Raw genomic sequence first — 12,297 nt, 5'->3', positions numbered from 1 at the left:
TTCTAAAAACTCAGAAAACCGAGCGGTGGGTTTGTAAACATAAAAATAAAAAAATGCTGGCCTGAGCAGTAATAAAGTTATTGTTTCTCTTGGGTTTTTTAATTTAAAAGAATAATCCTCTTCGTTTAAAAAAGTAACAGGAAATTTATGCTTGGTTTAATCAAAAGTTTAAAGAATAGGATGAGCTATAGTTTATAAACAGCTTTTCCTGGTTTCGTTGAACAGAGTGACCCGAGTGACGAGAGTGTTCCCTACTGCACCTTGAAGTCATTTCCTGCTAATATTGAACACTGCATACAGTGGGCGCGAGACAAGGTACCAATAAAACACCCATGGCCAATATACACCCTGAGTTATGGTAATCTGATACAAATAATGCATCCACTCTAGAATGGCTAATCAGCTTTTCTGCCTTTCTAAAAGATGAAATGACATTTAAAGCTTTCTTGTTTCATTTTCCCTGTGAAGATACAATTATTTAATTGATTAACATTCAGCAATCGGGATTCAGGGTAATGTTTTTTCTGCATAGATAATGAAGTAATTCATTGTGTATATATACATCTCTCTTAAATTTTCATTTAAAGTAAGTAAAACTATACTAACATTATTTTATCAAAGTTCAAACTATACAATGCATATATTGACTTTTGATACTTGAAAATGCCATGATATTGGCTCATTTGAACTCATTATAACAGGATAAAAATAAAACATGATTGTTATGGCAACAAAATTATCTACAAAATTCATTTCTTAAGAAATATAGGGAAGAATACTTTGTGGATGTTTATTCACTGAATACTATTTTGAAAAATGTTGAACTTTTTAAAATAAATACTGTATTTTTTACCCCTGTATTTCAGTTTGAGAGCTCCTTTGCCGTTAAGCCCGACTTGTTCAATAAATTTTGGAAACAGAATGGACAAGTGACTGAAGTTATTCAAGTATGTGTAGAAAAATTGTAACTTAACTTTATAAATGTATTTTGATTATATGTTTTGGCTTAGTTTTTAATTAGTTAACATATAAAAGTTTTCAAATAGTTATTACATGTACAGTCCACAGAGCTGGTTATTTAGGCAGATATTACTTTTCAGAATTGTGAGCGATCTGGGTATGTCTAACTTTTCTCTGTTATTTTAGCAATTTTGTAAAAAAAAATTTTTATGATTTTAGCAATAAAACAATTTTTTGTTATAATTTTAGAGATTCTATAATTGTTCAGCAACAAGTATGCACCAGCTTAACAGATTTTAATGTTTGTTTGACATTACATTATTACTGCCATATGCATTAGTTTCAGCAAAACTAAATGAAAATAAGTCCCCATTTCCCAAAAAGTTAATGATATGCAAGTCATTTTTGCAAGAATTTGTTCACACTCTTTGTATTTGTTTTTATTAGTGTAATATTTTGATATTATTTATTATATATATTTAGAAATTGAAGAATGGACAATCACTAGATGGCGCTGTCCAGGTTAGCAAAATGGCCGCCAACAGGAGGGCCACCTGGTGCCTATGTGTACAGCTAGCTCGCCTCAAGTTTCAGAAATACTTTAACCACAAGGTATTGTATTTATGAAATAGATTTCATTTCTCTATCAATTCAAATAGGAAATTCAAATTAAAAAAAGAAAAAAGTTCAAAATGGAAATCGTTACTTTAACTTAATTAAATTTACCAATTCTTAATTTTTTGGGTTTTCAGGCAAAACATCTCCTTCATGTGTTTCCTCTGGACACAAAGATGCAAGATGGCTGTAAGATTCCATTTTAATTAAGTGAATGATGAGGTCAAAATAAGTTTGAAATCAACACGTGATGTCCCTTTAATTGATTTATCCTTAGTTGTATTTGTACATTTATTAATAAAAGAATGAAATGCTACTTAATTAGGGGAATCAATTTTTACTGGGCATCACAAATTTGACTCTACATATTTTTTTGAAGAATAAGAACAGAGGCATCAATCGCTGAAATCATACAACAATATTTTGAATCAGATATAGTCACAGTTCTATGAAAAAAGCGAAAGAAAATGATCAGAATCTATTAATTTCATCTGTGCTTGTATACCACAGAATAAAAGCCAATGTTGTATTACCACCTGTTGTTCTACATTCCTGAAAATTATACATACATCCTCCATCTTTATATGCTTTGTTGAATTTTTTTAGCTCTATTTTGGCAATCTCCTAAACGGCCTCCGATTCCTCAGGAATTCAACATTCAAAACCCTGTGTAAGTCAAATTTCATCTTAATATATAATGCTCTCCCTATTTTCAAACTTTGTGACTTGGTGCATGACAATAAAAACAAACAAACCCTTGTAAACAGATAGCCATGCTATGACCTTGAATTGCTAGTATTACATATTGGTCACTATGATACTTATGTGTACTGCGCACTGAATGGTGTTAATGATAATTAACAGAATGAAATCTGTGAATCTTGTAGCACTGCGTAGTATTCCTAAATGATGTTATAAAACCAGGCGAATAATACGGGCATAATAATATCCAAATTGAGAGTTTAAAAACAAGTGTCATATTTGACGATTCTGTGTCTGCAACGATAGCTCTAGTATTCTATATTGACTTATGTATTGTGTATTCTATATATTAACCTTTGTAACCTTTTATGCCGTGTATGAATGAACGTATTATGAGTAAGTGATGCCTCATACTAGGTGGGGGACTCCGAGACCCAGGACTCGGAAACTCACATCCTGCATCCAGACTATTTGATTGGCAGTTTTGACGGTTTTGTTACTTTATTTAGAAATAAAATATTAATCTTAATTTTGAACACTAAATGTTCACTCATGATCGTCGTATACTGGCCGAACTAGTCAAAACTGTCCATCATAAGTAAAACCTTATGTATACCCATGTAAAATGATGTTTAACAGATTTAATTGTTGTAACTATACGATCACGCTTTAATAAAACCGCTTGAGAAAGAAATACTGGACTTGTCATCACTAAGTTTGAGCTGACCTCAATTGGATCCGTAAGACAGAAGGCTTACACCCTTTATTCTGGCAATGTTTTCAATTCCAGACATTTCCAGTTTGTTGTAAGCACTGCTCGACTTTATGCTGGAGTCTTCAACATTCCAGTCAGCTCCGAGGTGAGGTTTTTTTTAGAGAGCCTCATTGGAAAAAAAATTGAATATTTTTGAAATTAAAAAGTGATTTTGATTTTCAAATGTGTGAAGAGACCTCTACTGCCTTCACTTGTGTACATCGTTGTATAAATTGTGTAAATAAGAAAAAAGAATCCATAGATTACTCCAAGGGCTTGTCTTTAATTATGATTTTATGCGTTTTAGGATACATCATTTACAACTATAAACTCAGTCATAGAAGCATGGACATTCCTGAGTACCGACCAACAAATAAAGCAAGTTCTGTCAACCCACTGTTGTTCTGTTATAGCAATTCATTTGACAGGATTATTATTAATAAGTTACTAATCACTGATTATATTGAAAGATTGTCGTATAGAACATAAGAAATTAGATAATTATAATCTGTAAGACAAATTTATATATATATATATATATATATATATATATATATATATATATATATATATATATATATATATATATATATATATATATATATATATATATATATGATATTCTATCATCATTATTTATTGTCTGATGTAAAATTAAAGTCTTTGTTGAATTTTTAAGACAGAATTTTCAGATATTCTTTTAAATGTAGTTTTTTTCTGCTATAGAGAATTCTGACCGATGAATCTGTCTCTAAACCAATGGACGACACAACAGGAAGTGGAGATGATTTAAAAGGACGCCGCTAATCGCCTGCAGGCATCACTAAATGAGGACAAGGTCACACACGGTGAGTTTGTCTCCATGTCACTTGATGAAAGTAAACACATATGAAAAGATATTATCATTCTTATTCAAGAATCTTTTATGCTATATGAGTACATGTACATGATTCTAATTAGATTTTAAAAGATTAGATTACATACCATCTTATTGTCTAATAAGTTCTTGTGTATAGTTTCAGTGCTGAGTCCAATGAATCATTAAGTTCCTTTGTATAATTTCAGTGCTTAGTCAAATGAATCATTAAGTTCCTGTGTATAATTTCAGTGCTGAGTCCATTGTCTCATTAAGTTCCTGTGTATAATTTCAGTGCTGAGTCCAATGAATCATTAAGTTCCTGTGTATAATTTCAGTGCTGAGTCCATTGTCTTATGAAGTTCCTGTGTATAATTTCAGTGCTGAGTCCAATGAATCATTAAGTTCCTGTGTATAATTTCAGTGCTGAGTCCAATGAATCATTAAGTTCCTGTGTATAATTTTAATGCTGAGTCCAATGAATCATTAAGTTCCTGTGTATATTTTCAGTGCTGAATCCAATGGATCATTAAGTTCCTGTGTATAATTTCAGTGCTGAGTTCAATGAATAATTAAGTTCTTGTGTATAATTTCAGTGCTGAGTCCAATGAATCATTAAGTTCCTGTGTATAATTTTAACGCTGAGTCCAATGAATCATTAAGTTCCTGTGTATATTTTCAGTGCCGAGTCCATTGTCTAATGAAGTTCCTGTGTATAATTTCAGTGCTGAGTCCAATGAATCATTAAGTTCCTGTGTATAATTTCAGTGCTGAGTCCATTGTCTAATGAAGTTCCTGTGTATAATTTCAGTGCTGAGTTCAATGAATAATTAAGTTCCTGTGTATAATTTCAGTGCTGAGTCCAATGAATCATTAAGTTCCTGTGTATAATTTTAATGCTGAGTCCAATGAATCATTAAGTTCCTGTGTATATTTTCAGTGCCGAGTCCAATGAATCATTGAGTTCCTGTGTATAATTTCAGTGCTGAGTCCAATGAATCATTAAGTTCCTGTGTATAATTTCAGTGCTGAGTCCATTGTCTAATGAAGTTCCTGTGTATAATTTCAGTGCTGAGTCCAATGAATCATTAAGTTCCTGTGTATAATTTCAGTGCTGAGTCCATTGTCTAATTAAGTTCCTGTGCATAATTTCAGTGCTGAGTCCAATGAATCATTAAGTTCCTGTGTATAATTTCAGTGCTGAGTCCAATGAATCATTAAGTTCCTGTGTATAATTTCAGTGCCAAGTCCAATGAATCATTAAGTTCCTGTGTATAATTTCAGTGCTGAGTCCATTGTCTAATTAAGTTCCTGTGTATAATTTCAGTGCTATGTCCAATGAATCATTAAGTTCCTGTGTATAATTTCAGTGCTGAGTCCAATGAATCATTAAGTTCCTGTGTATAATTTCAGTGCTGAGTCTAATGAATCATTAAGTTCCTATGTATAATTTCAGTGCTGAGTCCAATGAATCATTAAGTTCCTGTGTATAATTTCAGTGCTGAGTCCAATGAATCATTAAGTTCCTGTGTATAATTTCAGTGCTGAGTCCATTGTCTAATTAAGTTCCTGTGTATAATTTCAGTGCTGAGTCCAATGAATCATTACAGCGAATTACAGAATACCAGTAGAGTTTTCAAAAGCTTGCTGATTGATCAATAGGGTATTCAATTTGGTCAGCAAGGTATCACATTAGGTTGAAATCTAGGTCATGTGATTACTCAGGTATGACAGCAATAAAGTGAGTTAATCTGGTTAACATTTGCACGTTTTGGGCCTTTTTGTTTCTTTCTGTTATCCTACATTACTGCTTTAAAAGTCTGAACTAATTTAGCAGTCAGCACAAAAAAACTATTAGAATTACTCCAAGCAGAATTGATGCTCTATAGAGTCCAGTGCTGTCCAGGTGAACATTCTTTTTAAACGTCTATGAATAGAATAGCTTACAATAGGAGGGAGTGTTCTAGAGCTTTTCTTTGTGTAAAATGAATGGGTTGAGTGCAAAATAACAATCTACACTTGAGTAACCACAGGACCTAAGATTTAAACCTGATGTGATACCTTGCTGACCAAATTGAATACCCTATTGAGCAATCCAACAGAAAGATGATGACACCAATGGACACATTGACTTTATATCTACAGCAGCGGTCAGTGTCAACTCAACAGCAAACATGCTTCTTAAAAAAATATTCTTTTCATGACATTTATGTAATTAGTTGCCATGATAACACCTCATTTTTATGTATTAATTTTGTATATTACAAAATATTGCTTGTGAAGTTAAAATTTGTTTTAATGGAAATGTAAATCATTCGTGACTTGTGATTATTATTATGTGTTTAAAGATCAGAGTTATGAATGATGTGCAACTTACTTTCTGATGTATACAGAGCCATCGATATTACAATTTGTCACTTGATTTTATTCATTTTATTTTTCAATCAGATATTCCTTGTATTAGGTAGAGTCAGGATTGATTGAATAATATAAACATGTGTACATATATACCATTACACACATATAACTACATCATTGACTTCAATTGTAGAACTTACGAGGAGCTATGTACAACATTGAGAGCATTGACAGACTTCAAGCCAAGAGAATAGCTGGTAGAATTGTTCCTGCCATAGCCACCACCACGGCGACCGTCAATGGATTGGTCAGTATTTCTGTCATGTGACCGCAGTAAGATATCATCAAAATGTCAGTTAGTCTATTGAGGAAAAAACCTAATAGAAATGAATTTTTATGAAACATGTTATTTGCTTCAGGCCACTATTGAGTCAATTGAACTGAAATGATTATTACAGAATATGTCTATTTTTGCTTCAGATCATCAAAGAGCTAAATAAACTGAAATGTTCAATAGCCTAAAGGCTTCTCTCTTGCAGCATCCTATAGCGATCAGCCTGTATCCATCTGTCTTTCCATCCATCTGTCCATTTGTCTAAGATCGCTCATCCATAGCATATACCTGGTATTCTCCCCCCTTGGCCCAATCTGGCCCATGCTTCACCCACAAAGTGCCTTTGGCTAAAGGTTGTGCAGTGACCTAAAACCATGTTTTCTAGGTCTAAGTTTAATGTCATAGCAGAATTATATGTGATATCTTAATCTGGGGCATATCTTCTCTCCTCTTTGTCCAATCTGGCTCATACTTCACTCACAGAGTGTCTATGGTCAAAGGGTGTGACCATGATTGAAATTTGTAGATCAAGGAAGAATGTCATATCGGACCACGCAAAGATCCTTTATTCAGAGCATATATACTTTCCACTTAGCCGTATTTGGCTCATATTTCACATAAACACAGTTTTTCAGTAAAGGGTGTGTAGTGACTTTGAACCAATTCTTAAGGTCAAATGTGAAGGTTATAGCAGAATAATATGGACAATCCTTGTCGGCAGCATGTCTTTTCTCCCTTTGCTACAGTCTGACTCATATTTTACCCACATGGTGTCTTTGATTAAAAGGTATGCAGGGACCTTAAATGATGTGTCAAGGTCATATTGGATCACACAAGAATCCTTTTTTAAGAGCATATTATGCTCTCCACTTAGCCCTATTTGGTTAATACTTTACTGACACAGCTTTTTGGTCAATGGCATACAGTGACCTTAAACTAGGTCAATGTGAAGGTCATAGGGGATCTCTTTATAATCAGTTTTAGACAATAGATAATTTCCCATTTGCTTGATCTTGCTCAGATTGAACAAAAATGCCTGTATGTAATGGGTAATGAAAGGGAAATTGAATTACAAGTTCTATGCAAGCTGGACAATTTTTAAGTGATAGGTCGAGGTCAAAGCAAAATTCTCTGATATTCTTTTCATCCTGGTCACCATCTCAATGTTGTCTAGTTACAGAATATATCTACAGTACCGATCAGACCCAACCTAACACCAGAGTAAACCCCAACTAAACCCCGGGTTTACTTTCTGGGTTTACTTTGGGTTTACTTTTTGAAAATTTGGGTCCACTCGGGGTTTACTTCAGTTTTACTCGAGGTTTACTTTGGGTTTACTCGAAAATTGCTTTTGGAGTCAACTATACGCACTGAAGTGTGAAGCAGACCTGTATTTTATCTTATCATCCTACTGCCTGTAATTCCTGCCCCTTGTATATTCCGAATACACATGTAGCGTCTGCTTTCGGGGTATTCTTCTGATCGGGGTTTACTCTCTGTGTCCACTCTGGGTTTACTTGGGGGTTTACTCTGGGTTTACTCTTGTTCCACTCTAGTAAACCCAGAGTAAACCCAGAAAGTAAACCCAGGGTTTAGTTGGGGTTTACTTTCTGTTAGGTTGGGTCTGATCAGTACTGTATTTTGTTTCAGGTCACCATAGAGCTGATTAAGCTGTTGGACAAAATACCCCTGGAGGTGTATAAGAATGCCTTCCTCAACCTTGCTCTTCCAGTAATTGTACTGTCTGAGCCAGGACAGGTGGAGAAAACTGTGATAAAGTAACTATGTTACACTGCTAGAATGATGTATACCTTTTCATTATGGACAGTTATACATGTAATCTATTTTTTAAATGTTTTACTGTATATTTATCAGATTTCAACAAGAATTGAATGTAATTTTGAAATATCTTGGGCCAGAAAAAGTGATTAAGAATTGAAAAAAAAATGTCTATTGCAGACCAGTATATGCTTATGATCTGGTTTTTAAAAATTGCACTTGAGGCAAATAATGAAATGTCTTTATTATTACAATGTACTTTAATTATTTGCTTGTCTCTGGTTTGTGTTTTTATAACAGTTCACTATGAATCTTATTTAAAATAATCCTTCAATGAAAACATTATTTTTCATAAAACGTAACAAATTCTGTTGAATTTCAGAGAGGGACTGACAACAACCATGTGGGACCGGTGGGAGGTTCACGGAACAGCCGATTTTACACTCCAGCAATTCCTTCAATACTTTAAGGTAGCTAATATCTCTTGAAGTGATGGAGAATGAGAATTTTTTCAAAGACAGTAAATCTCAAAAAAGTAGTTTTGTAATAAATCAAAGGTTTAGATGATAATTGATTTATTGATAATAGTTCATTATTTTTCCAACCTCCAGGATAAATACGGGTTAGAGGTCACCATGGTCAGTCACGGAGTGAAGATGGTGTATGTACCATTTATGCCAGGCCACAAAAAAACGTCTGCCACAACAGTGAGTATAGAACAAGTACTATACATGTAAATTCCTTAGTTTACACGAGTACTTAATTCAATTATTCAGCTGTGTTGTATTAAATCATGAGAATTATAACTTCGCAATTACTACATGTAACATTTGTTATACATTTACAATAGTAATCACTAATGATGCCTTTCTGTTGTAGAATGGTTAAGTTGTTAAAACCTTCTTCAGGACAGCTGTATATGGACCTGATTATTAATTTAGAAGGAAATGAGGACGACGACATTGCCTGTCCGCCCGTTCGGTATTACTTCAGGGTTTAACGACGGCTGATTATAGGACCATCTTCTAGTGCTATTACAGGACTTCTTTATTTATATATGGTTTTATAAACTGGATGACAATATATATGTTATTCATATGTTTTGTTTGTGAAAAAAATGTTAGCTGTGAATAAAATACATGTAAATCTGTATTCAGCAGAGAGAGAGAGAGAGAGAGAGAGAGAGAGAGAGAGAGAGAGAGAGAGAGAACTGTCTATATATAGGAAGCATGCGCGGATCTAGAGGGGGGGTCGGGGGGGGGGTCCCGACCCCCCCTGGAAAATGAAAATTTATTAAATTTACATAGTAAAATTATCGCGAAAATATGCCTCGGACCCCCCTGGCAAACACAATTATCCTTCGGACCCCCCCCTGGAAAAATTTTCTGGATCCGCGCATGGGAAGAATAGATGTACATTTATCTTGATAATTGATGAGGTTTTCATAATTTGTCGACCTACATTGCCGTCTGTTATACACATATATAATTTACAATAATTGTCAGTGTATTGAAATGATAAGGTTGATGTGTGATTGGTTCTAGTCTTAATCAATGTTCCTTCTCAGTTTTGACTTTTTTTATTCAGGCATATAAAAGGAATTTTGATATAGACATTAAGCGTAACTTAATATGCTTCCTTGCACTGTGCTACTTGTTTACAAGTTTGGGAGAACTGCCTGTCCTCACCTGAAAGAGACTTTCAAAGAATAAGTAATGGAGATAGAAATCATCCTCTGTTCTATATTACTCCAGAAGTCTGATTCAGAAACCATTTCAAACCGTAATGATTATGTTTTAAATATGAGTGATAAATTTTATTATTGCTATGATATCTTTAGTTACTTAAATGTAGATCAAGTTTTGTCATTTATTGTTGAACTGCATTACTTTACAGTTATTGATCGGCATTTTTAATGAAAACGATCTTGTAACAAAAATAAATAAATGGAATATACTGAACCGGAGTATTAATGATACGAATTAAAATTATATGGATATTTCATATTGGCTTTTTATATTTAGCATTTATTCAGAAACATTAATCTAAGTAAAAGTTTTATGGAGAACATAAACAATGTAAGTAAATGAATTTCCTCTCTTTAAAATCCGCGTTGGGGTTTGTTTTTGTTTTCTGCAATAAGATTAATTTTGTTGTCATCAAGTAATAACAAAAAAATTGAAACTGGAAGATGGGAGAAAAACATAATTGGCACCTGATGTCTGCAAGGCTAGGGACTAGGATCATTCATTATTACGAGTGTAAGATAGTGAAATTCCACCAAGGGGACAATATTCACGGTCTAGGACGAGGCTTTGCCGAGTCCTAGACCGTGAATCTTGGCCCCGAGGTGGAATTTCACTATCCCACACGAGTATATAATGAATGATTATTTTTCTCGCATTATATTACCTTAAAAAAATGATGTTTGACAACTTTCTGTTATGACGTTCAGAAGATTACTTTCGGTATATCCCTCCGCCTGCTTCAAATAGTGCAAGTCAAAATGAGAGCATACGACAGTTTTTTAATTAAAAATATGATAAATTGTAATTAATTAAGCAACACAATTACTTAATGGATAATCTCAATGCACCATTTTACATTTCCCTACAGCATACTACATTTGTTTACGTTTTAAAACGGCGTAGTAATACACAGTGTAAGACAGAAAAATCTCACACTGCTGTCTCACACCGGACAAACCGATCTCACACCGGTGATAATGCGAGAAATTAATATCCAATGATTATTCAGGGAAATAAAAAAAATAGTTGAATTCTGAAATTAATAAGTTTTCAAAAACATAGCATTTAATACACATATGCCGTTCATAAGATATTTTTTCATCATGTACATAAACATGCGATGCATGTTAAGATATTGCATATTTTCCATGATAGTTTCAATAAAATACAACGAACAGCAACTGTAAGTTAAGAAATAGATCTATTACAAATTACTTCTAACATTCTTTTAATGACTTTAACCCCCTTCCCCGCAGTAACGCACTTTAACGCATATACCGTTGCCCCACAATCACGCATTTTGACGCATATACCTTTTCCCCGCAATCACGCACTTTAACGCACTTTTCGTTGTTGACTGTTACGGCTCCGATAACACGTAATTTATTGTTTTATTTATCAAAATATTTTGATGGTATCATTGTAAAAGATAAATTCATGTCATTAAATATCAAAATCTTTGGTAAATAATTTTTTTTTTAATTCTTGAAATGTCAAAGTTGCCCGATTATTTCGCAAGCTTTGCGCGACAAAATATTTAATGGCGGTGTAATGAAGAATAATGACCCCCGTAGAATAATGACCGGGGGTCATTTTTCTACGTAGAATAATGACCCCCCTAGCTGAAGAATAATTGGATTTTTCTGAAGAAAAAAGACCCAGGGGTTATTTTTCTTCATAATAAATATGAAGAAAAATGACCCCCATAGAAAAATGACCCCCCCCCCCCCCCGGTAAACAAAAGTAAAAATTGGTTACCCCGTATCCAAGATATGACTTTGAAATTACTTAATTTTTCACTCTGTTCAACTGATTTTGAAGTTATAAGCACTGAACTTGTAAATAAATCGCTGTATATATCCATAGCAAGCACACGCAAAACACTCTGAAATTGCCACAAATTGATTGTTAACAGCTACGTTACTTCTCTCGTCGACATACGGCGGGAAATGACGCAAATAAAAAAAAATTCATACACAATGAGGATACTGTGAGATAATTAACGAACAATAATCATGACAGAATAATTGTTGTAATGATATAAGCAATATTCATTGGTGAATGAATTGTCAATCGAAGAATGATACATGTATATATCTTTATGGAAAAAAGACTAAGGGACAGGTAACGTAGGAATATGAATACTTCTTTTTTACATTTCTTGGGGAAAGTGATTTTTTTTTTTAAATCA

The 12,297-nt window shown here is 33.6% G+C and overlaps 1 pseudogene; it reads left to right on the top strand.

The window, feature by feature from the left end:
- The window catches only part of LOC117688757 (ubiquitin-like modifier-activating enzyme 6), a 32,610-nt pseudogene extending 22,327 nt beyond the window's left edge, over nt 1-10,283 (top strand).
- The last annotated feature ends 2,014 nt before the right edge of the window (nt 10,284-12,297 follow it).

This window comes from Magallana gigas, chromosome 6 (assembly GCF_963853765.1).
Source record: "Magallana gigas chromosome 6, xbMagGiga1.1, whole genome shotgun sequence".
Taxonomy (NCBI): Eukaryota; Metazoa; Mollusca; class Bivalvia; order Ostreida; family Ostreidae; genus Magallana; species Magallana gigas.
Note: the sequence above shows the minus strand (reverse complement) of the source record. Positions and strands in the feature narration are given on the sequence as shown.